The sequence below is a fragment of the Gorilla gorilla genome, chromosome 14 (assembly GCF_029281585.2).
Source record: "Gorilla gorilla gorilla isolate KB3781 chromosome 14, NHGRI_mGorGor1-v2.1_pri, whole genome shotgun sequence".
Lineage (NCBI taxonomy): Eukaryota > Metazoa > Chordata > Mammalia > Primates > Hominidae > Gorilla > Gorilla gorilla.
The window spans coordinates 57,982,432-58,009,091 of NC_073238.2; the positions used below are offsets into that span (position 1 = coordinate 57,982,432).

General features: G+C 37.9%; 1 protein-coding gene and 1 long non-coding RNA gene across 3 annotated transcripts in view; one reads left to right on the forward strand and one right to left on the reverse strand.

Moving 5' to 3' along the window:
* ENOX1 (ecto-NOX disulfide-thiol exchanger 1) overlaps positions 1 to 26,660 on the reverse strand; it is a 573,843-nt gene that overhangs the window by 491,765 nt on the left and 55,418 nt on the right. The window lies entirely within an intron of this gene.
* Positions 1 to 26,660, forward strand: part of LOC129526310 (uncharacterized) — a 60,402-nt gene that overhangs the window by 15,235 nt on the left and 18,507 nt on the right. The window contains exon 2 of the long non-coding RNA XR_008670965.2: positions 16,396 to 16,481. This is a non-coding gene — a long non-coding RNA (uncharacterized lncRNA). The remainder of the gene's footprint in view (positions 1 to 16,395; positions 16,482 to 26,660) is intronic.

The window sequence follows — 26,660 nt, forward strand, 5'->3', positions numbered from 1 at the left end:
TTAAAGTCATTATAAATGGTATAAGCCCACCAATCAAGACCCTCAGAGAAGTTCTGACTTCTAATAATGGTGGAGTAGCTTATAACAGACTAACACTTTGCTGAAAATAGGTACAAGCTCCACACAAAACATAAAAACAACTTTTTGAAGGCACTGAAGGGAAACCAAATGAAGAAGGAAACTGACCTTTGAAAGAAAAAAAACAACACACTGGGTAAGATCTACTTTTATACATCTTTTCCCTTAGGACAAGATAGGTGGAATTCAAGCAGAAATCCAGTCTGGTTAGTATGAAGAGTCAGAGGACAGAGTCTGAGGCTGCCAGAGCACTGCAAAAAGCAACAGGAGGTGGGACTGGTGATCCAAAACGAAGAAATGCGTAGAAATAAGACCTGAATCCCGCATTTAAATCCTTGGCTGATCACTTAAATTGTACGTACATGCATGCATGGGGCAAGACTCCAAAGAGCACAGGATAAAACGAACCAATGGAAGGCGGAAGGAAACAAATAGAGATTTCAGCAGCTGTATATTTCAGCTGCTGATAATTATTATCTTGAATTTGCAATTTAAGTCCTGCCAGCTAGTGGGGGCTTGGCAAATAACTTGGGCTTTCTAGTGACATCACAGAAGGGCCATGAGTTAAGAATAAATACTTATTTGAAGAACTATTTTCCTTACAACTAAAGGCAAAACAAAAGCAGTTCTACCCTAACAAAGCCTAATATTGACCAGTAACATAATTGGATATTATCCAATAATATGAAAGATATAGGTAAAAGACTATAGAGGATATAAAACATAATACTAAAATTATTTAACCTAAAAAATTCAGGAAAGGAGGAACAGAGAAACAAAATAGAGGAGACAAATGGAAACCAAATAGCAAAATTGCACACTTAAAAACAAATATCAAAAATTAAATTAAATATATGTAACACCCCCGCAGTAAGCCAAGATTGCACCACTGCACTCCAGCCTGAGTGACAGAGTGGGACTCCATCTCAAAAAACAAACAAACAACAACTCTCTCTCTCTCTCTCTCTCTCTCTATATATATATATATATATACATATATATATATTTGTAATATATATATTTGTAATATATATATATATTCATAACACTCCAATTACAAGGCAAAGATTTTTAAACTAGATAAGAAAGCAAATACATGCTCTATTAAAAAAGATGCACTTTAAATGTAAAGATATATGCAAGTTTAAAAAAAAGAATGAAAAAAATACATCAAATATTCCACATATAAGAAAGCCTGTATGGCTATATAAATATCAAACAAAGTAGACTTCAAGCCAATGTATATTACCAGAGAAAATGAGGGTAATTTCATAATGACAAGGGGGTGTTACTATAGAGGGCCGTTTCATTAATAAAGCTCAAGAATTTTAACATATATGAAACAAAGACTTAGTAGAAATAAGGGGAAAAAATAGAAACCATTCACATGGTTGGAGATTTTTAACACCCCTCTCTTAGGAAATTATAAAACAACAGACCAAGAGGATAGTATGAATGCAGAAGATTTGAACATTATCAGTGAACTTCAACTTAAAATATATTTTGAATAGTAAACTAAACAAAGCAAAATTCATATAGTACACATTCTTGTCCAGTACATTGAAAAATATTTAATGAGACAGACTATATATTGGAATAAAAAACAACTCAATAAATTTTTAAAAATCAGAATATGTTTACTGTCTACAAAGTATTTAATAAGATATCAACATTAAGAGGTCTAGAAATTACCAGGCCTCTCAGAATATTCCTTCTAAATAATCCATGGGTACAAAGAAATCATAAGTGAAATTAGAAAATATTTAGAACTAAATAATAATAACATATAAAAATGTGTGAGATTTACTAAGGCAATGCTTAGAAAAATATCTGTAGCTTTAAAAAGCTTATATTTAAAAAAGTAAGAAAGGTTTAAAGTGAATGATCTATGCTGCCAAGTTAAGAAGCTACAAATAGAATAAATTAATACAAAGTAATTAGAAAGGAGGAAGCAATAAAATAAAGCAGAAAACAATGAAAGAGAAAAGATACAGTAATGAATATCAGCAGGGCCAATTTGGGTTTTTGGAAAAAAAAAGAAAGAAAGAGGCGGAAGGAGCATACCACAACACAATTTACAATTATCACCCTAATAACAAAACGTGATAGCAATATTACAAAAAAGAAAAATCACAAACCAATATCACTCATAAAGATGTAAAAGCCATAACAAAATATTAAGCAAATCAAGCCCAGTAATACATAAACAGATAATACAGCTTGACCATATGGTATTTTTCCCAAAAATACAAGATTAGTTCAACATTCAAAACTGTATCTGATTAACAAAAATATTAACAATATATGGGTAAAAATAAAAACTATGATCATGGTAAGAGATATAGAAAGGACATTTTACAAAATTGAGCACATGATCAAGAAAGAAAAAAAAAAACAAGCTCCTAGTAATAGAAGGGAACCTGATAAAACTATCTAAAAAAAATCTCACTCTAATATCACAATTAATGTTGAAATATTGAATGCTTTTCTCCTAAAGTCAGGAAAATATCCACTCCTACCACTTCTACTCAACACTGAACTAGCAGTCCTGGATAGTGCAGTAAGGCAAGAAAGATATATATATATATATATATATGGCATAAACATTAGAAAAGAAGAAGTAAAACTGTTTTTTGCCCCCACCCTCACTCCCGACCCAGACAACATGGTTGCTTACAGTGAAAATTTTAAGGAATGTACATACACATAAAATTACTGGAACTGAAAAATTCCTTTAGTAAGGCCCAATGACAGAAAGTGAATATATGAAAATCAACTCTATTTCTATATACCGGCAGTGAATAACTGAAAATGAAATTTAAAACAATACTATTAAAAATTGCATAATAAAACATTAAATAGAGAAAAAACATAATAACAAATATGCAAGACCTCTATACGGAAAACCAAAAAATATTGAAGAAAAAGAATAAAGACCTATGTAAATGAATAGATGTTTCATGTTTCAGGGAAGTCTCAACATTAAACCGTGACCTGCCCCAAAGTTGATTTGTAGATTCAATGCCATCCCAATGAAAATCACAGCAGGATTTTTATAGAAATTGACAAGTGAGTCTAAAACTTGTATGGAAATGTAAAGAACCTATAGTTATTAAAACAATAAGAACAGGGCGGGGCGCAGTGGCTCACGCCTGTAATCCCAGCACTTTGGGAGGCCAAGGCGGGCGGATTATGAGGTCAAGAGATCGAGACCATCTCGCCAACATGGTGAAACCCTGTCTCTACTAAAAGTACAAAAATTAGCTGGGCGTGGTGGCACTCGCCTGTAGTCCCAGCTACTCGGGAGGCTGAGGCAGGAGAATGGCGTGAACCCGGGAGGCGGAGGTTACAGTGAGCCGAGATCACGCCACTGAACTCCGGCCTGGTGACAGAGCAAGACTCCGTCTCAAAAAAAAAAAAAAAAAAAAAAAAACAAGAACAAAGTAGAAAGATTTACAGGACCTGATTCCAAAATTTACAAAAATGCTATCAGAAAATGTGGTTCTGATATAACGACAGAAAAAAAGATCAATTAAATGGAATAAGGAATTAAGAAATGTATGTGGACATATATTGTTAGACTAGGTAGTTAGGCAGACATGAGCAGAGTAGGAGAGGGGTCCCCCTTATACTAGGAATGTCAGGCCACCTTCAGGTGATGGCTAGACAGTTCATAAACTGCCTCTCTAAAATAATTGGTTGTAGCTGGTGCCAGGAAAGGCAGTTTCCCAGTAGATAGAGAACACCTGAAGCTGATGATCAGCGGCTTCCCAATAAGATCTCAGGAGTTGGGTGAGTGGGCTCAAGCGTGCGCACTAAAAGGCAAACTGGCGCGTTTAACTGGTATATGACCTTGCTCTAGGAACACCCGTCTGGTGAGGGAAGAATGTCTCAAGTGAGCATGCGTACAACTTCAATAAGCACATTGGGCATGCAGCCCCTCCCAAGTGCGGACAGGCCACTGCGCATGTGGACAGCCCACCCTAAGGGAAGAATCAAGGTAGAAGTAACACAGACCCTGGAATCATGCCAATGTATAAAGCCCCAAGGCAAAGGTCAAACAGTGCACTTGAATCTCTCCAGTCACCTGCTTGGCCCTCTTCCAGTGTACTTTACTTCCTTTTGTTCCTGCTCTAAAACTTTTTAATAAACTTTGACTCCTATTCTAAAACTTGCCTTAGTCTCTTGCATTGCCTTATGCCCCATCAGTCAAATTCTTTCTTCTGAAGAGGCAAGAATTAAGGTGGCTGCAGACCCATATGGATTTGGTGCAGCTAACAATAGGACAAATTAATTTTCAACAAAAGCACCAAGGTAATTCAATACAGACAGAAAGTGTGATCTTTTCAACAAATGATGCTGAAACAAATGTAAATCTGTAATGAATAAATAGGCCTCACAATATATAGGTAAAGTAACCCAAGACGATTCATAGAGCTACATATAAAAACTAAAAATATAAAGCTGATAGAAGAAAAAACCTTTATGACATTAGGATGGTAAAGATCTTTCCATACACAAAACCCACTAAGGGTTAGGCAAAACAAAACATAAAAAAATTCTGCTCTTCAAAGGACATCATTAAGAAAATGAAACGGCAAGTCATAGATTCCCAGAGTGGCTTTAAAAAGCAAATAGCCTGTCTATGAGAATTATAGTTTTTAAAATAAGGATATAAAATTACTGGGGTAAAAAGGAAGAAAATATTTAAAATACACATATCTGACAAATGATGTATATACAAAATATATTTGTAAATTCTACAATTTAATAAAGAAACAACACAATCAGTAATGGACAAAAGAAATAGAACCTTGAGAAATGAAGATGCAAAAGGCCAATTAGTATAAGAAACGGCTTCAGCTTGACATCATTAGTTACCTGAGAAATGCAATTAAAACCACAAATATTGATGAGGTAATAGGCCACAATATTGAAAAACACAATACATTCCAAAGGCTCAACATCATATGGAAAATTTCTTATGACCATACTATGTAGTAAAATCAGAAATTAATAATAAAGGAACAAAAAAAGTAAAAAAAAGTTTGCAAAATAAATATTAAATAAACATTACAGAAGAAATCTTAAGAGAAATTATAATTTTAAGTACATTTTTAACGAAACAAAAAAGACTGAAAACAAGCAAGTTAAACAGTCAACACAAGAATCTGCAAAGAGCAAGTAACAAATTGAAACACAAAAAAAGGAAACAATGATGAGGGCAGGGATCAATGTGAAAAACATTCATAAAGGAAGGAGGAGGAAAAGAAGGAAGAAGATGAGGAGGAGAGAAGGAGGGAGAAGGAAAATTAACAAGCTAGTTCTTGGAAAAGAGTCCTAAATTATACATAGTTCAAGAAAATCTGAAAAAGATAAAAAGGTAGAAGTTGCAAGTTAAATTAAAAAACAGAAATAACTACAAACTGATTTTTAAATGAGAAAAGAATATCAAATCTTCTTGAAAATATTAAGCATCGAAATTGTTTGAGATAAAATAGAAATCTTGGATAAAACAATAATCATAAAAAACAGAACTGGAAATAATAATTTTTAAATCTCTTCCAAAAACGGAAAATATTAGGCCCAGATCATTTTGCCAGTGAGTTTTACTTTCAACAAACAGATCATTCCTATTTTATATGTTATTAAAGCACACAGAACAAGAGGATAAGCTGCCCAGCATATGTGATAAGAACACTGGTACCTTAACTCCAAAACCTAATAAGGACAATGAAAGAAAATCTCACTTATCAACATAGATGCAAATATGTTAATATAAACATAGTCAATCACATCCAACAGAGTATTAAAATAGGAGGGGAGAGGAAAAAGAGGGCAGGAGGAGGGAAAGACAGTGGCAGGGCAAGGAGACTATGGCAAAGATAACAAAGACATCATGATCAGATAAAGTTTATCCTGATGTTCAGATATATCCTATGTCTGGATAACATATTTCCTAATAATTCAATGATGGTTTGACATTAGAAAACATATGAAAGTAATCCATCACATTAATAGATTAAATGAAAAAAATCACTTGGTTATCTCAGTAAATGTAGAAATAACATTTGAAAAGTATACAATGATTCATGTTAAAAATTATCAGACTACTAAGAATGAGGGTAACTTCCTTAATAAGGTAAAGGTTATATACCAAAATGTACAGCAAGCACTCAATTAATTGAAAAACTTTAGACACATAATACTACCTGCTATCACTACTTCACGCCAACACTATGAGAAAACAAAAAGAAATCAGAAGGATAATAATTGAAGGAGGAGAGAAAAAAGTGATAAACATAAAATGTGTCTATCAACATAGAAAAATTAACACAATCAATGAAGAGAAATGTGACCAACATAAAAAAGTAAGCTGAACCAATAGATAAGAATTAACAGAATCAATATAAAAGTAGAAAAATAATAACAAATTTGAACAAGGTGGTCGAATTCAAGATCAACTTAACATCTACAAAATTGCCCTACAGAAACAATAATCAAGTAGAAAAACAGAAAATAAGATAGCATCCACAATAAAAGAAATATCTTTTTTTTTTGGTTTGGCTATCTAGGATTAAGAAAGTTGGTTTTTTAAATAATTATTATTATACTTTAAGTTTTAGGTTACATGTGCACAATGTGCAGGTTTGTTACATATGTATACATGTGCCATGTTGGTGTGCTGCACCCATTAACTCGTCATTTAGCATTAGGTATATCTCCTAATGCTATCCCTCCCCCCTCCCCCCACCCCACAACAGTCCCCAGAGTGTGATGTTCCCCTTCCTGTGTCCATGTGTTCTCATTGTTCAATTCCCATCTATGAGTGAGAACATGCGGTGTTGGGTTTTTTGTCCTTGCGATAGTTTGCTGAGAATGATGGTTTCCAGTTTCATCCATGTCCCTACAAAGGACATGAACTCATCATTTTTTATGGCTGCATAGTATTCCATGGTATATATGTGCCACATTTTCTTAATCCAGTCTTACTGTTGTTAGACATTTGGGTTGGTTCCAAGTCTTTGCTACTGTGAATAGTGCCACAATAAACATACGTGTGCATGTGTCTTCATAGCAGCATGATGTATAATCCTTTGGGTATATACCCAGTAATGGGATGGCTGGGTCAAATGGTATTTCTAGTTCTAGATCCCTGAGGAATCACCACACTGACTTCCACAATGGTTGAACTAGTTTACAGTCCCACCAATAGTGTGAAAGTGTTCCTATTTCTCCACATCCTCTCCAGCATCTGTTGTTTCCTGACTTTTTAATGATTGCCATTCTAACTGGTGTGAGATGGTATCTCATTGTGGTTTTGATTTGCATTTCTCTGATGGCCAGTGATGATGAGCATTTTTTCATGTGCTTTTTGGCTGTATAAATGTCTTCTTTTCAGAAGGGTCTGTTCATATCCTTCACCCACTTTTTGATGGGGTTGTTTTTTTCTTGTAAATTTGTTGGAGTTCATTATAGATTCTGGATATTAGCCCTTTGTCAGATGAGTAGGTTGTGAAAATTTTCTCCCATTTTGTAGGTTGCCTGTTCCCTCTGATGGTAGTTTCTTTTGCTGTGCAGAAGCTCTTTAGTTTAATTAGATCCCGTTTGTCAATTTTGGCTTTTGTTCCCATTGCTTTTGGTGTTTTAGACATGAAGTCCTTGCCCATGCCTATGTCCTGAATGGTAATGCCTAGGTTTTCTTCTAGGGTTTTTATGGTTTTAGATCGAACATTTAAGTCTTTAATCCATCTTGAATTAATTTTTGTATAAGGTGTAAGGATGGGATCCAGTTTCAGCTTTCTACATATGGCTAGCCAGTTTTCCCAGCATCATTTATTAAATAGGGAATCCTTTCCCCATTGCTTGTTTTTCTCAGGTTTGTCAAAGATCAGATAGTTGTAGATATGCGGCGTTATTTCTGAGGGCTCTGTTCTGTTCCATTGCTCTATATCTCTGTTTTGGTACCAGTACCATGCTGTTTTGGTTACTGTAGCCTTGTAGTATAGTTTGAAGTCAGGTAGCATGATGCCTCCAGCTTTGTTCCTTTGGCTTAGGATTGACTTGGTGATGCAGGCTCTTTTTCGGTTCCATATGAACTTTAGTTTTTTCCAATTCTGTGAAGAAAGTCATTGGTAGCTTGATGAGGATGGCATTGAATCTATAAATTACCTTGGGCAGTATGGCCATTTTCATGATATTGATTCTTCCTACCCATGAGCATGGAATGTTCTTCCATTTGTTTGTATCCTCTTTTATTTCATTGAGCAGTGGTTTGTAGTTCTCCTTGAAGAGGTCCTTCACGTCCCTTGTAAGTTGGATTCCTAGGTATTTTATTCTCTTTGAAGCAATTGTGAATGGGAGTTCACTCATGATTTGGCTCTCTGTTTGTTATTGGTGTATAAGAATGCTTGTGATTTTTGTACATTGATTTTGTAACCTGAGATTTGCTGAAGTTGCTTATCAGCTTAAGGAGATTTTGGGCTGAGACAATGGGGTTTTCTAGATATGCAATCATGTCATCTGCAAACAGGGACAATTTGACTTCCTCTTTTCCTAATTGAATACCCTTTATTTCCTTCTCCTGCCTAATTGCCCTGGCCAGAACTTCCAACACTATGTTGAATAGGAGTGGTGAGAGAGGGCATCCCTGTCTTGTGCCAGTTTTCAAAGGGAATGCTTCCAGTTTTTGCCCATTCAGTATGATATTGGCTGTGGGTTTGTCATAGATAGCTCTTATTATTTTGAGATACGTCCCATCAATACCTAATTTATTGAGAGTTTTTAGCATGAAGCGTTGTTGAATTTTGTCAAAGGCCTTTTCTGCATCTATTGAGATAATCATGTGGTTTTTGTCTTTGGTTCTGTTTATATGCTGGATTACATTTATTGATTTGCATATATTGAACCAGCCTTGCATCCCAGGGATGAAGCCCACTTGATCATAGTGGATAAACTTTTTGATGTGCTGCTGGATTCAGTTTGCCAGTATTTTATTGAGGATTTTTGCATCAATGTTCATCAAGGATATTGGTCTAAAATTCTGTTTTTTTGGTTGTGTCTCTGCCCAGCTTTGGTATCAGGATGATGCTGGCCTCATAAAATGAGTTAGGGAGGATTTCCTCTTTTTCTGTTGATTGGAATAGTTTCAGAAGGAATGGTACCAGTTCCTCCTTGTACCTCTGGTAGAATTCGGCTGTGAATCCATCTGGTCCTGGACTCTTTTTGGCTGGTAAGCTATTGATTATTGCCACAATTTCAGATCCTGTTATTGGTCTATTCAGAGATTCAACTTCTTCCTGGTTTAGTCTTGGGAGAGTGTATGTGTCAAGGAATTTATCCATTTCTTCTAGATTTTCTAGTTTATTTGCGTAGACGTGTTTGTAGTATTCTCTGATGGTAGTTTGTATTTCTGTGGGATTGGTGGTGATATCCCCTTTATCATTTTTTATTGCATCTATTTGATTCTTCTCTCTTTTCTTCTTTATTAGTCTTGCTAGCGGTCTATCAATTTTGTTGATCCTTTCAAAAAACCAGCTCCTGGATTCATTAATTTTTTGAAAGGTTTTTTGTGTCTCTATTTCCTTGAGTTCTGCTCTGATTTTAGTTATTTCTTGCCTTCTGCTAGCTTTTGAATGTGTTTGCTCTTGCTTTTCTAGTTCTTTTAATTGTGACGTTAGGGTGTCAATTTTGGATCTTTCCTGCTTTCTCTTGTGGGCATTTAGTGCTATAAATTTCCCTCTACACACTGCTTTGAATGTGTCCCAGAGATTCTGGTATGTTGTGTCTTTGTTCTCGTTGGTTTCAAAGAACATCTTTATTTCTGCCTTCATTTCGTTATGTACCCAGTAGTCATTCAGGAGCAGGTTGTTCAGTTTCCATGTAGTTGAGTGGTTTTGAGTGAGTTAATCCCGAGTTCTAGTTTGATTGCACTGTGGTCTGAGAGATAGTTTGTTATAATTTCTGTTCCTTTACATTTGCTGAGGAGTGCTTTACTTCCAACTATGTGGTCAATTTTGGAATACGTGTGGTGTGGTGCTGAAAAAAATGTATATTCTGTTGATTTGGGGTGGAGAGTTCTGTAGATGTCTATTAGGTCCGCTTGCTGCAGAGCTGAGTTCAATTCCTGGGTATCCTTGTTAACTTTCTGTCTCGTTGATCTGTCGAATGTTGACAGTGGGGTGTTAAAGTCTCCCATTATTATTGTGTGGGAGTCTAAGTCTCTTTGTAGGTCACTAAGGACTTGCTTCATGAATCTGGGTGCTCCTGTGTTGGGTGCATATATATTTAGGATAGTGAGCTCTTCTTGTTGAATTGATCCCTTTACCACTATGTAATGGCCTTCTTTGTCTCTTTTGATCTTTGTTGGTTTAAAGTGTGTTTTATCAGAGACTAGGATTGCAACCCCTGCCTTTTTTTGTTTTCCATTTGCTTGGTAGATCTTCCTCCATCCCTTTATTTTGAGCCTATGTGTGTCTCTGCACGTGAGATGGGTTTCCTGAATAGCACACTGATGGGTCTTGACTCTATCCAATTTGCCAGTCTGTGTCTTTTAATTGGAGCATTTAGCCCATTTACATTTAAAGTTAATATTGTTATGTGTTAATTTGGTCCTGTCATTATGATGTTAGCTGGTTATTTTGCTCGTTAGTTGATGCAGTTTCTTCCTAGCCTTGATGGTCTTTACATTTTGGCATGTTTTTGCAGTGGCTGGTACCGGTTGTTCCTTTCCATGTTTAGTGCTTCCTTCAGGAACTCTTTTAGGGCAGGCCTGGTGGTGACAAAATCTCTCAGCATTTGCTTGTCTGTAAAGTATTTTATTTCTCCTTCACTTATGAAGCTTAGTTTGGCTGGATATGAAATTCTGGATTGAAAATTCTTTTCTTTAAGAATGTTGAATATTGGCCCCCACTCTCTTCTGGCTTGTAGAGTTTCTGCTGAAAGATTCGCTGTTAGTCTGATGGGCTTCCCTTTGTGGGTAACCCGACCTTTCTCTCTGGCTGCCCTTAACATTTTTTCCTTCATTTCAACTTTGGTGAATCTGACAATTATGTGTCTTGGAGTTGCTCTTCTCGGAGTATCTTGAAGCATCTTTGTGGCTCTTCTCGGAGTATCTTGGAGTTGCTCTTCTTGGAGTATCTTTGTGGCGTTCTCTGTATTTCCTGAATCGGAATGTTGGCCTGCCTTGCTAGATTGGGGAAGTTCTCCTGGATAATATCCTGCAGAGTGTTTTCCAACTTGGTTCCATTCTCCCTGTCACTTTCAGGTAGACCAATCAGACGTAGATTTGGTCTTTTCACATAGTCCCATATTTCTTGGAGGCTTTGTTCGTTTCTTTTTATTCTTTTTTCTCTAAACTTCCCTTCTCGCTTCATTTCATTCATTTCGTCTTCCATCACTGATACCCTTTCTTCCAGTTGATCGCATCGGCTCCTGAGGCTTCTGCATTCTTCACGTAGTTCTCGAGCCTTGGCTTTCAGCTCCATCAGCTCCTTTAAGGACTTCTCTGCATTGGTTTTTCTAGGTAACCATTCGTCTAATTTTTTTTCAAAGTTTTTAACTTCTTTGCCATTGGTTTGAATTTCCTCCTGTAGCTCGGAATAGTTTGATCGTCTGAAGCCTTCTTCTCTCAACTCGTCAAAGTCATTCTCCGTCCAGCTTTGTTCCGTTGCTGGTGAGGAGCTGCGTTCCTTTGAAGGAGGAGAGGCGCTCTGCTTTTTAGAGTTTCCAGTTTTTCTGCTCTGTTTTTTCCCCATCTTTGTGGTTTTATCTACTTTTGGTCTTTGATGATGGTGACATACAGATGGGTTTTTGGTGTGGATGTCCTTTCTGTTTGTTAGTTTTCCTTCTAACAGACAGGACCCTCAGCTGCAGGTCTGTTAGAGTTTGCTAGAGGTCCACTCCAGACCCTGTTTGCCTGGGTATCAGCAGCGGTGGCTGCAGAACAGCGGTGGCTCAGATGGAAATGCAGAAATCACCCATCTTCTGCGTCCCTCATGCTGGGAGCTGTAGACTGGAGCTCTTCCTATTTGGCCATCTTGGCTCCACCAAGCAGAAATATCTTGAAATTAACTTGAAAGTAAGAATGCTCAAGGAAGTCCTGGCCAGAGCATTCAGGCAAGAGAAAGATTTATAAAAGGTATCCAAATAGGAAAAGAAGAAGTCAAATGATCTCTCTTTGCTGACAATATAATTATACACATAGAAAAGCCTAAAGACTCCACCAAAGGCTCCTGGAACTGACAAACTAATTCAGTTAAATTTCAGGATATAAAGTCAATGTACAAAAATCAGTAGCATTCCTATACAGCTATAATGTTCTAGCTGAGAACCAAATTAAGAACACAATCCCATTTACAATACCCACAAAAAAATAAAAATGAACTACCTAGGAATTCATCTAACCAAATAGGTCAAAGATCTCTGCAGAGAGAACTACAAAACACTGCTGAAAGAAATCAGAGATGAAACAAATAAATGGAAAAACATATTAAGACCATGCTCATGGATTGGAAGAATCAATATTGTTAAAATGACCATACTGCCCAAAGCAACATACAGATTCAGTGCTATCCCTATCAAAATACTAACATTGTTTTTCACAGAATTAGAAAAATCTGTTCTAAAATTCATGCGGGACCAAAAAAAAAGCCTGAATAGCCAAAGCAATCCTAATCAAAAAGAACAAAGCCAGAGGCATCACATTACCTGACTTCAAACTATACTTTAAGGCTACAGTTACCCAAACAGCATGGTACTGGTACAAAAAAAGATACACAGACCAACAGAATAGCATACAGAACCCAGAAATAAACCTGCATATCTACAACCATCTGATCTTCAACAAAATCAACAAAAATATGCAATGGGGAAAGGACTTCCTATTCAATAAATGGTGCTGGGATAACTGGCTAGCCATATGCAGAAGAATGAAACTGGACCCCTACCTCTCAGCATAGCCAAAAATTAACCCAACATGAATTAAAGATTTAAATTTAAGACCTCAAATTATAAAATTCCTAGAAGAAAACCTAGGAAATCCCTTCTCAACATTGGCTTTGGCAAAGAATTTATGGCTAAGTTCCTAAAAGCAATTGCAACAAAAACAAAAATTGACATGTGGGACCTAATTAAAACTAAAGAGCTTCTGCAGAGCAAAAGAAACTATCAACAGGGTAGACAGACAGCCTACAGAATGGGAGAAAATATTCACAAACTATGCATCTGACCAAGGTCTAATACCCAGAATCTACAAGCAAAAACAAATCAACAAGCAAAAAATAAATAATGCAATTTAAAAATGGGCAAAGGACAGGAACAGACACTTCTCAAAAGAAGATGTACAAGTGGCCAACATGAAAAAAAGCTCATCACTAATCATCAGAGAAATGCAAATCAAAACTACAGTGAGATACCATCCCATACCAGTCAGAATGGCGATTATTAAAAAGTCAAAAAATACGATGCTGCTGAGGCTGCAGAGAAAAGGAATCACATATACACAATGGTGGGAATACAAACTACTTCAGTCACTGTGGAAAGAAGTCTGGAGATTTCTTGAAAAAGTTATAATAGAACTTCCATTTGAGCTAGCAACTCACTACTGGGTATATACCCAAAAGAAAATAATCCATTCTATCAAAAAGACACATGTACTTATAAGTTCATTGCAACTCTATTCACAACAGCAGAGATGTGGACTCAATTTAGTTGCCCTTTGACAGTGGTTTGGATAAAGACAAGGTAGTATATATGCACTGTGGAATACACTGCAGCCATACAAAAGTGAAATAATGTCCTTTGTAGCAATATAGATTGAGCTGAAGATCATTATCCTAAGCTAATTAATGCAATAGAAAACCAAATACAATATGATCTCACTTACAAATGGGAGCTAAACATTGAATACACATAGACATAAATATGGGAACAACAGACACTGGGAACTACCAGATGGGAGAGGGAGGGAGGGAAGAGGGGATGGGTTGAAAAAGCCACCTACTGGGTACTATGCTCACTACCTGGAGGACAATATCATCTGTCTCCCAAACCTCAGCATCACACAATATACCTATGTAACAAACCTGCACATGTACCCTTTCATCTATAATAAAATTGAAATTATTTAAAAATTGGAATCATCTCGGGAGGCTGAGGCAGGAGAATGGTGTGAACCCAGGAGGCGGAGCTTGCAGTGAGCCGAGATAGTGCCACTGCACTCCAGCCTGGGAGACAGAGCAAGACTCCGTCTCAAAAAAAAAAAAAAAAAAAAAAAAAAAAAAAAAAAAAATTAGAATCATAATAAAGCTGTTAAAATAGCTTGGGAATAATGATATAATGTTGCTGTTGGACCCTTCAAACAAGAGTTTGTTATATATTCCCCCTTGTGCAGGTATTCTACTGTGTCCTTTAGTAGTATTTTTAAATTTTCTTCATAAAGGTTTTACACATTTATAGTTTTAAAAAAGAATGCACAAGATCTCTATGGAGAAACTTTAAAAACTACATTAAGATCAGATACAATGGACAAGATGAATTAACCAAGAAATATTCCATACATAGGAAAAAATTATCGTCATCCTGTAATTTATTTTTCCTACCACTATTCTTCTCCAGCTTTCAAGGAGGCAACTGATTTATCCCCTGAAGGCTTAGGGCCTGATTCCAAGCTGATCTAGATGTAAGACAATCAGCATTTTAATTCCCACTGGCAACCATTCCCTGAAGGTCTGGAGCTAGTTACTCTTCCAAGTATTTGTTTCCACAAAGCTTCTTAAGCCTCTTATATTACTGCCTATTAGAAGTCAGGTGTCCTTCAGCAGTGTTAACTGTGTTTTTATACCTACCACTGAGTTGTAGTTCTCCATATATATTCATTCAAATACACACACACACACACACACACACACACACACCAGCACTCGCACATTCAAGGTTAGGTGTGGGCTTTGGTTTCTGTGACTCTGTCTTGCTCTAGCCTGCCCTTCTGCCTGGTTGCTGGAGCTGCTCAATGCAGCGCCTGGGCATTCAGGCTCCCCCTGAATCATCTACGTTCCAGTGGTCATAATCAATGCTGTGGCTGGAAAGATGAGAGATAAGAAGATCACACGTGAAATCCTAGAAACCAGAAATGCACCAAGTCTTATGGCACTGATAGACAAAACACCTGATTAATCCCTCATTTCAACACAAGAAATCCAAAGGAACTAACCACCAGAGAACCCTAATGTAGCGCACCAAGTGTGGACAGTCTCGGAACATGCAATGGAGCACCAGAACCCTAAAAAGACTGGCCAAAATCCTGAAAAAGCTTGCCACACCTTTTGGCTATGGAGCTTTTTGCCTAAGGGGCCATGCCTGCACCCAAGCTCTAGCCTGTCCAAATGAATGAGTCTCTTGCCCAATTCCGACCTTCTGTCTAAGACTTCTAGAGAAGGTATCAGACCTCATATCCTATTTCTGAGACACGATAAGAGCAACATTTGTAAATTTGCTGGAATTCTCACATGTAAAGAAAATAACCTATAGCAAGTTCACCTAATCCTCTCTTCAAGCAGATATATTTTTAAAAATTCAAGATGTATATCTTTAACTGTAATCATTCTAAAAATAAGACAGAGAACAGTGTTTCATTTTGAAGGGAAATTGTCTAAAATTAATATAAATTACATGTTATTATTGAAAAATCACATATGTAAGTCTGACGTTTCTCTCAGGACTGTGCTTGCAGACTTATAGATCCCATGCAATATAAATAACAAAGCAATGATCTTATTCAATATTCTTGTGCCACACAAGTAAATGTTCTATAAACACACTACGTTCTCTTTGATAAGGCAGCCCTGGACTAGGGCTGCTCCCTGAACCTACCAGTTTCTGTACTTCCATCTCTCAGTGACTTAGCACAAGTTTTCCTTCATACAGAAGCCCGTTCAATGCCTCTCTCTATCATTTCCTTCCTCAATGGCTACTCAAAATCACCTCCTTGAAAGTTTGCCCACTCTTCCCAGGTGCCCAAGCCCTTTGAGCTGTCTCAATTATAGCTCAGCTTCCATTTGCTTTGAATTGGACTTACCTTTTTCTCTACTACTCAGTGCTGGTGTTATGGGCATGTGACTTGTGCAGCCACAAAGAGCTTCACTCTTAGAAACTCCATCTGAGTTTAATGCTCTGCTGTCATCATCTTGACATTTTCAAGAACTTTATTTTTGAACTTGTGTTTTGTAAGTGAAGCCTGATGGGACACTAGAGCATGGGCACGAGCAGAGGGGTATGCACATGTGTGTCCCCATTCCTTTCTACCTTATTTGTATACAGCTTTTTTGATGCTCCATGAAGACAGAATTCCAGTGGATCCACAACGGGTGGGAGGAAGTCTAACAAGACTCAAAGCCAAGTACAAGGTAAACATATTACATTTATGACTAAGTAGTGAGTAAAGAGGGACACTGACAACCCTGAGAGGGCATGCTCTCCACTTGAACCAGAACTCGATTCACAGGCAGAAAGAAGGCAATGTTGTTCTAAATAGTAGTCAACCACTTGCTGGAAATAATGACATAGAAGAAAAGGGAAACACAGGGCAACCCATTATTTATTTTCTTTTCAGTCCTTCCTTATTTACCAGTAGTCCAAAAGGAGAGAGTGGTGGGTAGAATGTGCACATATCAAGAAGTGAAATAAAAACAACTGAGTTTTGTGCAGTGTTTCCACTGGTTTGGTAAGGACGGAGTTGTGTAATTTCAATGATTCCACATACAAATTTAGTACCCTTATACTTACATTTAAAACCAGTATTGCACAATATACAGATGAATGGTAAAATTCATGCTAATAATTTAAATTTTTAATTATTATTTTCTTAGGATATTAAATAGCAAATTTAAAACACCATAAATCCAGAGACTACATAAACAAGAAAAAGCTTGTATATATTTTATATCTTTACTGGCACTTTTTCCCCTGCTTTTTGCACAAGGGGCCCCACATTTTCATTTTGCACTGAACCTTACAAATTAGATAGACAGCCTGCCACTGAGACATCAGTCCCTGGAGCACAGGGACTCTGCTTCATGCATGGCTCTCTAACTGCAGCACCTAGGCTATTGCTTTATGTTCATTCAGTGCTCAGTAAACACTTGTTAAACATAGAATGCGGTGTATAAGGACAAAAGATCTTAGGGTCCCAAGCTAGGAAGACAATAACCTTGCTCTCGACTCTGTTAAACAGACCACACCTGGGGTACAATGTCCAGTTCTCAGGGCCACCTTTGAACAGGAATGTAGAGAAGAAATCAAAAGGTACTGGGTTCAAATTATTTCATCAGCTTATTAGCTATATAACCAAACAGAAATTGGATTAGCCTTTGTGAGCCTCAGTGTTCTTTTTTGCAAAATAGGGATAAAAGGGTATTTAAAAAGACAATGTAAGTGAAAGCATTTTGCAAATTCCACTTCTTTATACACATGTTAGTTATTATGATCCTAACTAGAAAGTGTCTGTAGGAAATTAACTGGAATGATGAGATGGCATAACAGCAGGGCCTTAGGCAACAGAGAGGATCTAAGAGGAATACAGCCACTGACTTCTAACAGTTAAATGTTCACAGAGGGATGTAGGTTTAAGAGTGACCAGTGAGAGCACAGTAAAAACCTCTGGGAATAAATGTATAATAAGGCAGGAAAGGAGCATGAGGAAAAATTTCCAAAGAAGTAAATGTGGGCCTGCCTGAGGATACAGTAAGTTCCCTGTACCTTGAGAGTACAGGACTACCTAAGATTTTAAGAAACATGTAACATCAGATAACAACTGGACATAAAATAATAATCATAATGATGGTGGTAGATATTGTTTATTGGTGCATCCTAAATACCAGACATGATGACAGGGACTTTACATACATTATTTTTTAAAATCATAACAAATCCATAAAGTGGGTAAAATTACTCTTATCACTGTTATTATTACTCTAAAGGTAAAAAAAAAAATAGGTTAAGTAATTTATCCAAGATCACAAAGCCAACCACCTTCCACTGAATTCAAAGTCAATATTGAACATTTATCTGGCTGCTAAAAGAAATAATAATGATTACAAATCCCAGGTCTATTTGTTAAATACTCCCAAAATGGCATCCTCAATTTCACATAAACATGACAACAATCATCTGAATCATGAAGAAATCTAAAAGATATACCAAGAAAATTACATCATCATAAAACAGAACTTTAAAAATATCAAGGAGACAAAAGGTTTTCCTCCTAGGGCATCAACACAGTTTGTGAGTTTCTAGCCCTTCCCAAACTGTCCCCACACCTTAAGAAACACTAGGGGCTCTAGAGCTCTCTCTCTACACAAAGGATTCCTGAACATAGATCTTAGGTCCCGCCTTGGCAGAGCAAGTGGGAGCCTGGGCCTGCAGACAGCACTTTTGTCCCATTTGAAGATATACTTTATATAGCTTTTTATATTTAAGCATCTTGAAAATCACTCTAGGAAAGCCATATTTGGGCACTTAGAAGTATAGCAGGTGTGAAATTATCTCTTGGTGGGACACTGTTCACTTCCCCACCACTTAAGCCCAGAACGTGATTGAAACCAAAATCTGTAAAAGCAAAGCTGTGACATTCATTTAACATTTCCATTGTCAAAAAAAATTACTCAGGAGCCTTGTAAGTACTCTGTATTCTACCTGTTAGGATTGTTTTGAAATGACATCACCACAAATTTCAACTGAAAATTAAGAATTGGAAGACAGACGACTCTATCTGCTATTCCTAAAAGCACTTCAAACTCTTAATCTTCTTATATTCATTTCAAGTAGGTAACAAAGCACTCCATGAGTACAAATGCATTTTAACAGACTTTTGCCAATGCCAAGACAATGTGAGAGTCACTGAAGATACTCAAAATTTAAAAGTGGGTTTATATCACACTATAAATGGGACCCAAGACACTTTCTGTCCAGGTGTTGCTATACTTCAAATTGGTGGTGGCATTTTAACCATCTATACAAATGCCTGAATCTACACACACACACACACACACACATACACATGACAGGAAGAATTGCACCAAACCTTTAAGCTGTAGAAAAAAAAGAAAATGAGACTCCAGAATATTTCATTAGGATAAAAATGTTAGGATAAAAATGTCCAAACACAAGCTTTGCTACTGAAAACAGTTATTCTGGGATATCTGATCAGCTGTACAACACCTTATCTCTTCACATCACTAGGGTAGTTTTTATATTTGAAACCACATCATAAATTATACTGTAATACCTATCTGCCTCAAACACAGTAGAAAAACACCTACACAGCATAAATCATACATGACATCACATTAGGTCTTTTAAATAATGTTGTGAACACCAGGAAAATATTCCAGAAATCCATTTTTCATGCTCTTTCTTTTCACTACTACCCAAACAGAAGTGTCTACTTTGCCTCTCCACCAGTCCTTTCCAGTTAAATAAATCAAATATATACAAAGGACTTCTCATGCATGAAAGGTACCACATGTTCCTACACAAATAGGAGTGGCATATCTATCCTCCCTAGGACCCAGAATGCTGAATTCAAGCAGGCCTGGTCTGTCTTCTATGTACTCTACCTCTTAGAGGTCTGACACTGCTTCTCTTTGTGTCTACATTTTGTTTGAACAGTACCTCCAACACATGGAATGAAAGGACGGGGAGGGAATTCTCCTAGCACCTATGCATCCCTCACTCCTTGGCAACACTATCTTACCACATTGATAAAATAATCTATTTGCCTGTACCTATGCACAAGGACCATTTTACTCATTTGTGTATCTTCCCTGATTAGCAGGATAGTAGAAACAATTAACACCAAATCCGTAAGTGTAGATTAAACAAAAACCAGTCAAGTTTGCCTTTGTATTATAACTCTGGTAATAGGTTTTAGAGGAAATTCAACTAAAAAGGAAAATGAACTTAAAGAGTCTGGATTTTTTTCCTAATCCATAGTTATCTAATTCACCCTTTCTCAAAAGAAGGCTCTCTCTTTCTTCCTCTTTGTCGGCTCTTGCCTGTCTTTCCCTTTCTCCAGTTGTCTCTCACACACAGCTTGTATCTAAAGCTATGCAAGAAATACATTTTATACTAGTGATTTAATCAGTGTTACCCTGCTTCATCTTGCTATGAATGCAGTATATATGAGATAAGCACAAAAGAAAGAGTATCTAACTCTCTTATTCTCATCACGACCCACTGGGACAAGGGGAGAGAGAGGGCACAGCTGCCTCCACGGAATACCCTGTTATTGGGCATGACAAAGCCAAGGTAAAGTTCTCTGGCATACCTGGAATTCAGACATGATTACATGGATATATGTCTCACCTTCCTTGATTATTAAGTTGTAACTCTAGAGTATTTGACCAGCAGGAAAGGATAAGCTTTTTCTGATGGGTATTTAAAAAGAAGGATAGAATCATTTTACTTTTAAATCCTGCTTTTAAGAGGAAACCAAATAGGGTCTCCCTTCCCACTAGTTGAGTAACTATCAGCCAATCACTCTGAGCCAAATGCAATGACTACAAAAGACCTTGGTTCCCTGAAATGCTTGAAGGTTAAGGGATTACGATATGACTAACTGGACCTTTATAATCATAGCCAAGCTGAAGAATACAGGCCTCAGAGCTCACCAAGTAGTAGTGTTATTCTTTTGTTGTAAAGGGACTTAAACAGAGGGACCTAAAGAGTTAAAACAGTATCAGCCAAAGTCTGCTCCTCTCTGAGACAAGGACAAGAGCTGGATGCATGAATTTTATAAATAAGAGCATATCTTCGACTCCTGTGTCAAATTTAACTTCCACAAGTATGAAATTTCTGCAAGAAAAGTGACTGCTGCTCTTTGCTGTTTTCATTTCTAAAGCCACTTTCTTCCCTGACCAGCTAGAAGCCACTTAGATAGTTTTTGTCAGGCACGGTGACTCACGCCTGTAATCCTAGCACTTTGGGAGGCAGAGGCCAGCAGATCACTTGAGCTCAGGAGTTCGAGACCAACCTGGGCAACATGGCAAAACCTCGTCTCTACAAAAAAAAAAGAAGCTAGGCATGGCGGTACATACCTGTGGTCCCAGCTACTCAGGAGGCTGAGACAGGAGGGTTGCTTGAGCCCAGGAGGTGGAGGCTGCAGTGAGCTGAGATTATGCCACTGCACTCCAGCCTGGACAACAGAATAAGACCCTGTCTCAAAAAAAAAAAAAAAAAGGTTCTGATTATCTTACTTTCTTTGGTAACCAGATACAGTCCCAGGAGCATAAGATAACAATACCGTTTTTGTTTTGTTTCATTTTGTTTTCTTAACAAGCCATATACTTATACAACAAAGGAACAAAAAATAAAGCGTGATCATAAAATTAAAACATAAACCCACAATAAAGAATACACCAAAAAAACAAAACTTCAAAGTTTTAAACTCCGACTTTTGTTATGAAATTTTTCATCTTTTTTTTTTTTTTTTTTTTTTTGAGACGGAGTTTCACTCTGTTGCCCAGGCTTGAGTGTGCAGTGGTGTGATCTTAGCTCACTGCAACCTCCACCTCCCAGATTCAAGTGATTCTCCTGTCTCAGCCTCCTGAGTAGCTGGTATTATAGGTGTGCATCACTACACCTAGCTAATTTTTGTATTTTTAGTAGAGACAGGGTTTCACCATGTTGACCAGGCTGGTCTCAAACTCCTGACCTCAAGTGATCTGCCTGCTCAGTCCTCCCAAAGTGCTGGGATTATAGGCATAAGCCACCGTGCCCAGCCTCATGTTTCAACTTTAATCATTCATTGACCACTCTATCATCTGCATGAGCTTTAGAAAATGAACTGTTGGAGAACACCTAACTCACTCAACAAATACACACATGCCTGAAGGAGAAGAATTGGCCTCGATGGGCAACGTAGAAATTCTCCTAGGATTAGAGTTCAGCTCTAAAGGAGGAAACTGAAGAAACGCATTGACTTGTGTGTGTGTGTGTGTGTGTGTGTGTGTGTGTGTGTGTGTGTGTGTGTGTGTGAGAGAGAGACAGGGTCTCACTGTGTCACCCAGGCTGGAGTACAGTGGTGTGATCTCAGCTCACTGCAACCTCTGCCTCCTAGGTTCAAGCAATTCTCGTGCCTCAGCCTCCCGAGGAGCTGGGATTACAGGCACACGTCCCCACACCTGGCTAATTTTTGTATTTTTAATGGAGATGGGGTTTCACCATGTTGGTTAGGCTGGTCTCAAATTCCTGACCTCAAGTGATCCACCCACCTTGGCCTCCCAAACTGCTGGGATTACAGGCGTGTGCATGGACTTTTGTCTCAAAGCCAAAGTGATGCACCGAAGAACACCCTGCACTTCTTAGTGTTTGTTCTCTCCTTCATGGGTGCTGATACTGAATTTCCAGCTCTTTCACGGGGCACTTCTCGCCATCTCAGACTCCAGAGCAAAGGCAGATGTCCCCCAAATGAGGTTAACAGACTCCAGTTACATTCTTTTTTAAAACCATCCTGCAGCTAATTCCTTAACACATGTTAAACCAGGTGGGAATAAGAGACCAACATCTTCCTCTAGACTCAGCAATAATGGGTCCCCTCCACCCCCAGTTGAAGTTCTGCTTTGCAAGGATACCCCAAGTTCTACTGTTCATCACTCTTAGCAGACAACTTAGACATAGATAAAAATGAACGGAATCCATGTTCTTCTCTATTTGGCTGGCAGACAACAGAACTAGGCCATCCTTACAATGTTGTTCCAGAAAGTTTGTTTTAGGCATGGGGTTCCTGCTGTCATTTGGCTTTCTATGAGGAAAACTGGGATGGATAAAGATGGTGCTGAAGTCCACGTATGGTTGCTGTTGGGGCCGCGGGTAGAGAGAAAGGGCCAGGCAGGATGGAGAGGGAGCTTATAAATTAGATCTTACATTAAATGGCTAAGTAAAAGAGAGAATTAGGCAACTCCTCTCTATTCTCCCCTCTACCCCACTTTTCCCTACTGCCCCCACCTCTAAATAAATGTATGGAACCATTTGAAAAATATTAACAACTTTGAGAGGTTTTTAAAATACCTTTGGCTACTAATATTATTGCCATTAACATTACGCATTTGCTTATTGATACTTTCATTTTAAAGAAGTCAAAGTTTTAAAAAGGCTAATTTTAGATCCAAAACAACCATATTAACACATCTGGTATAAACAATACTGTGAATTCATAACAAGAAATTATTTTAAGTTAACAAAAGCTCCCCCAGCGCTATTTTCTACTATAGAAAATATGCAATAGTTTAATGTACTAAAGGCCATGGCAGCAGCTGCCAGAATTTAATACCCCTTGGGCTTTTATAAATCCAATTTCCCTTCCTCTTATTCTCCTTTGCTCTTTTCTTCTTATCTTTCTTTTCCTTCTTCTCTGGAGAGAGGTGAAAAAACAGAAATGAGGTGGGGTTAGGGCAAGTGACCTGTGAATCAAACCAGGTCACATTCCCACAAGTCAGAGAACCTTCTTTTTCTTGAACTGTCCTTGGAGTAAAAGAAAAAGTGAAAACCTCAAAATCGTTAAGTCTTAGTTCCATTGTCTTGCCTAATGTGAGATCAAAGTTAATCTAAACAAAATAGCAGCACTTGTCAGTTAAAGATTTTGAGGGGAGAAAAAAACATTTATTTCTTTCCATATCACATCCATTTTCCAGGCCCTTTTACACTGCAAGAAGTCATGGGGTGTTAATGCACATCTAAGTCCACCACAGTACTACTCATCTCTCTGGCATTTAATACCCTATCCCCTCAGTGAACATCTGGAGAGCTTGGGCAAATAGATCATTGTTTCCCAAAATGTGCACTGAGACCGAGGGCTCTCTGGGATGGTAATAGATTCTGAAGAAAATAAGCATCTCATAAATTCACTTGGGAACTGCTGTGTCTAAAAAAAACAAAACCATATTTGTTTACAGCAGAACTTCTTGGAGACTGGGAGATGCATTGGGAATTTCTAAGAGGAGGATATAGTAAGTAGTATTTCCCAAGACTTAGCTGACAACTAACTCCTTTGGGGTGAGATGTCACTAACCTTAGTTCTATAAAACACAAGCTGGAGAAAAAACTGACCACATATCTACAATCCAATCATGCGTATTTGTGAAATATTTTCTCTGAATTACGTTAAATGGCAAATCGAAATATGGGAAGTATCATTAAGAATCTGACTGACTGGGAAAGAAAGACTGGGAGAAAATTTCTGCCCTTTCTTTGGCTAGCTAAGCTTCTGATGTGTTCTTTCTCAGCTGTATTCATTTGATCAATAATAATAACCACCACAAAAACCACTTAGTTCCGTACCTTTGTTTTGCACATGAGAAAACTGAGGCCCAAAAAAGTTATCTGCTTTGCCTGAGGTCATTCAGTGAGAAAGTGGCAGAATATGGAACAGAAAATTCAATGTTCCACAATCCAACATTCCCTGAAATTATGTTTACCCAATATGTACTCTGGATGTAATTATATATGCCAAGATAATGTATAAGATCTAAATAAGTATCTATTTAACTCAGATTACACCATTCTTCTGATTAAGTTATAGTAAAGCCTATTAATTTCTACTCTGCAAAATTGGCATTTGTGATAATTCAGCTAGGTCTAGGTAAACGTGTCTCTTGTATTATTTATGAAGAAGGAATATGTCTAATATAAACACAAGTAGCACAGGGAACACTTAATTCATATACGACAGACAAAAAAAAATGATTTGGAAACATCTTAACAGTAACCCACCAAGAACTGAGTTTTTAATCTACTTTTCATCTATTTATTAAAACATTTTTGTAATGTTTTGTTGTGGTACTTAAATCTTGAAAAATAAAATGGCACTAGAAATAGTAACAGCAGCCTTGGGTTAACATGTGCATTCTCTGCCATCTCTCCCCGTCAACCCCTAGAAGTCAATGTTTTGTTCCAAGTGGAATTAAGTTCTAAAAGTTAATATATTAAAGGAAACTACAAAAGGAAGCAGATGACAGAACAATAGGCTGAAAACAATAATGCCTCTCTGATGGAGGAGTATACCTTTGTCTTTATTGACAGAAAGTCAACTTTGTAAGCTAAATCTGGGTGTGTAAATGGCCTTCTCCCCTGCACTGGATCTCTGTACCATTCCAATTTTAGTGTATGTGCTGCCAAAGCGAGCACTGCACTGGATCTCTTCTTGAGTTACCACCCACTCTGTGGGGGACATCTCCTCTGCTCCTACTCTGGGAGAACTTCCCATTCATTTCTGGGAGAGATCCCTCCCCTGTCTCCAGAGGATCCCTACTCTATCTATGGAAGATCTCCTCCACCCTGTGGGGGAGCTTCGTCACTCTCAGGGGCATTCCCTCTCACCCATGGGGGATAGGAGCAATCTCTTCTACTCTCACAATTTTTCTACCATCCATATGTTAATGACTCCTAAATCCTTTGCTGTAGTTGGCTACCTTAAATACTTCTGTAGGGGAGCAGCAAAGAAAATAAAGGAGAGGAAGAAAGGTGGTATCTCTAGGGCTGACCTCACACCAGAGCACTATTTATACCCTACAAGCATATCTAATTAACCTTCTTCTCATCTTTGTCCGTAAACCTGATTCTCCACTTCTATTCTCAATCTGTTGTTAGCACCAGCCATCCACCAGATAGCCAAACAAGGACTTGGGGGTTCATTCTATACTTCTCAATTGCCCTGGTAATATGTTCCTCATTTTCCACTTTAAAATGATAGACCTACATCCGATCACTCTCCAAAGTCTGCTTCTTTTACCAACAAGATTTTAATAATTCTTCTCTTTTGCCTGGAGAAATCAATAAGTCTCCTACCTGGTCTGCATGGCTCTGGCTTTGTTCTACCCTCAAAACCATGCTCAAATCAAGAAATCCTCAGAAGTCCCTGTAAAACATCATACTGGCTCCATCACATTCTTGCCTAACACCCTTCAGTAGTACCGTGTCACATACAGGACAAAGCCTAAACTCCCTAGCACAGGTTCCCATCTAGTGTCTGCCCACAGCCCAGCCTCACCATCACGACCCTCACTCTGTGTGATCCAGGAACTACTTGCAGCTCCCTGCAATGTCTGTGCAGCTTCTGACCTGCGTGTTTTTGCTCCAGCTGTTCCTTCATCCTCACCCTCATTCCGCAGGACTCAGCTCAGGCCTCAGCTCCTCCAGGAAGCATTTCCTGTCATCTGGGATAGTCTAGCTATTCATTCTCAGCACTCCTATGATACCCTGGAGCAGCTGCTGCTCTTTAACATTGCTCCCCAACTCTTTCTTCATGATGTGTCTCATCCTTGGGGGCAGAGGCAGTTTCTTACTCATCTGCGTATACCCAGTTCCTATTACATAATGTATGCCAAATAAATGTCTACTGAATGAATAAAACGAGAAACCAGTAATGACAAGCACAGACCCACTAAGGCCACCTTCTCTCTGAGTTCCTCCTCAGTCCCAAGAACCCCTGCCAAATTCTAGGTAATGACCCCGGGTAATTACATCAATTTGCCATACACTAAAAATTACTCTAATTTAAACTTCACTAATTTGGGTGGCCTTTCCAAGTC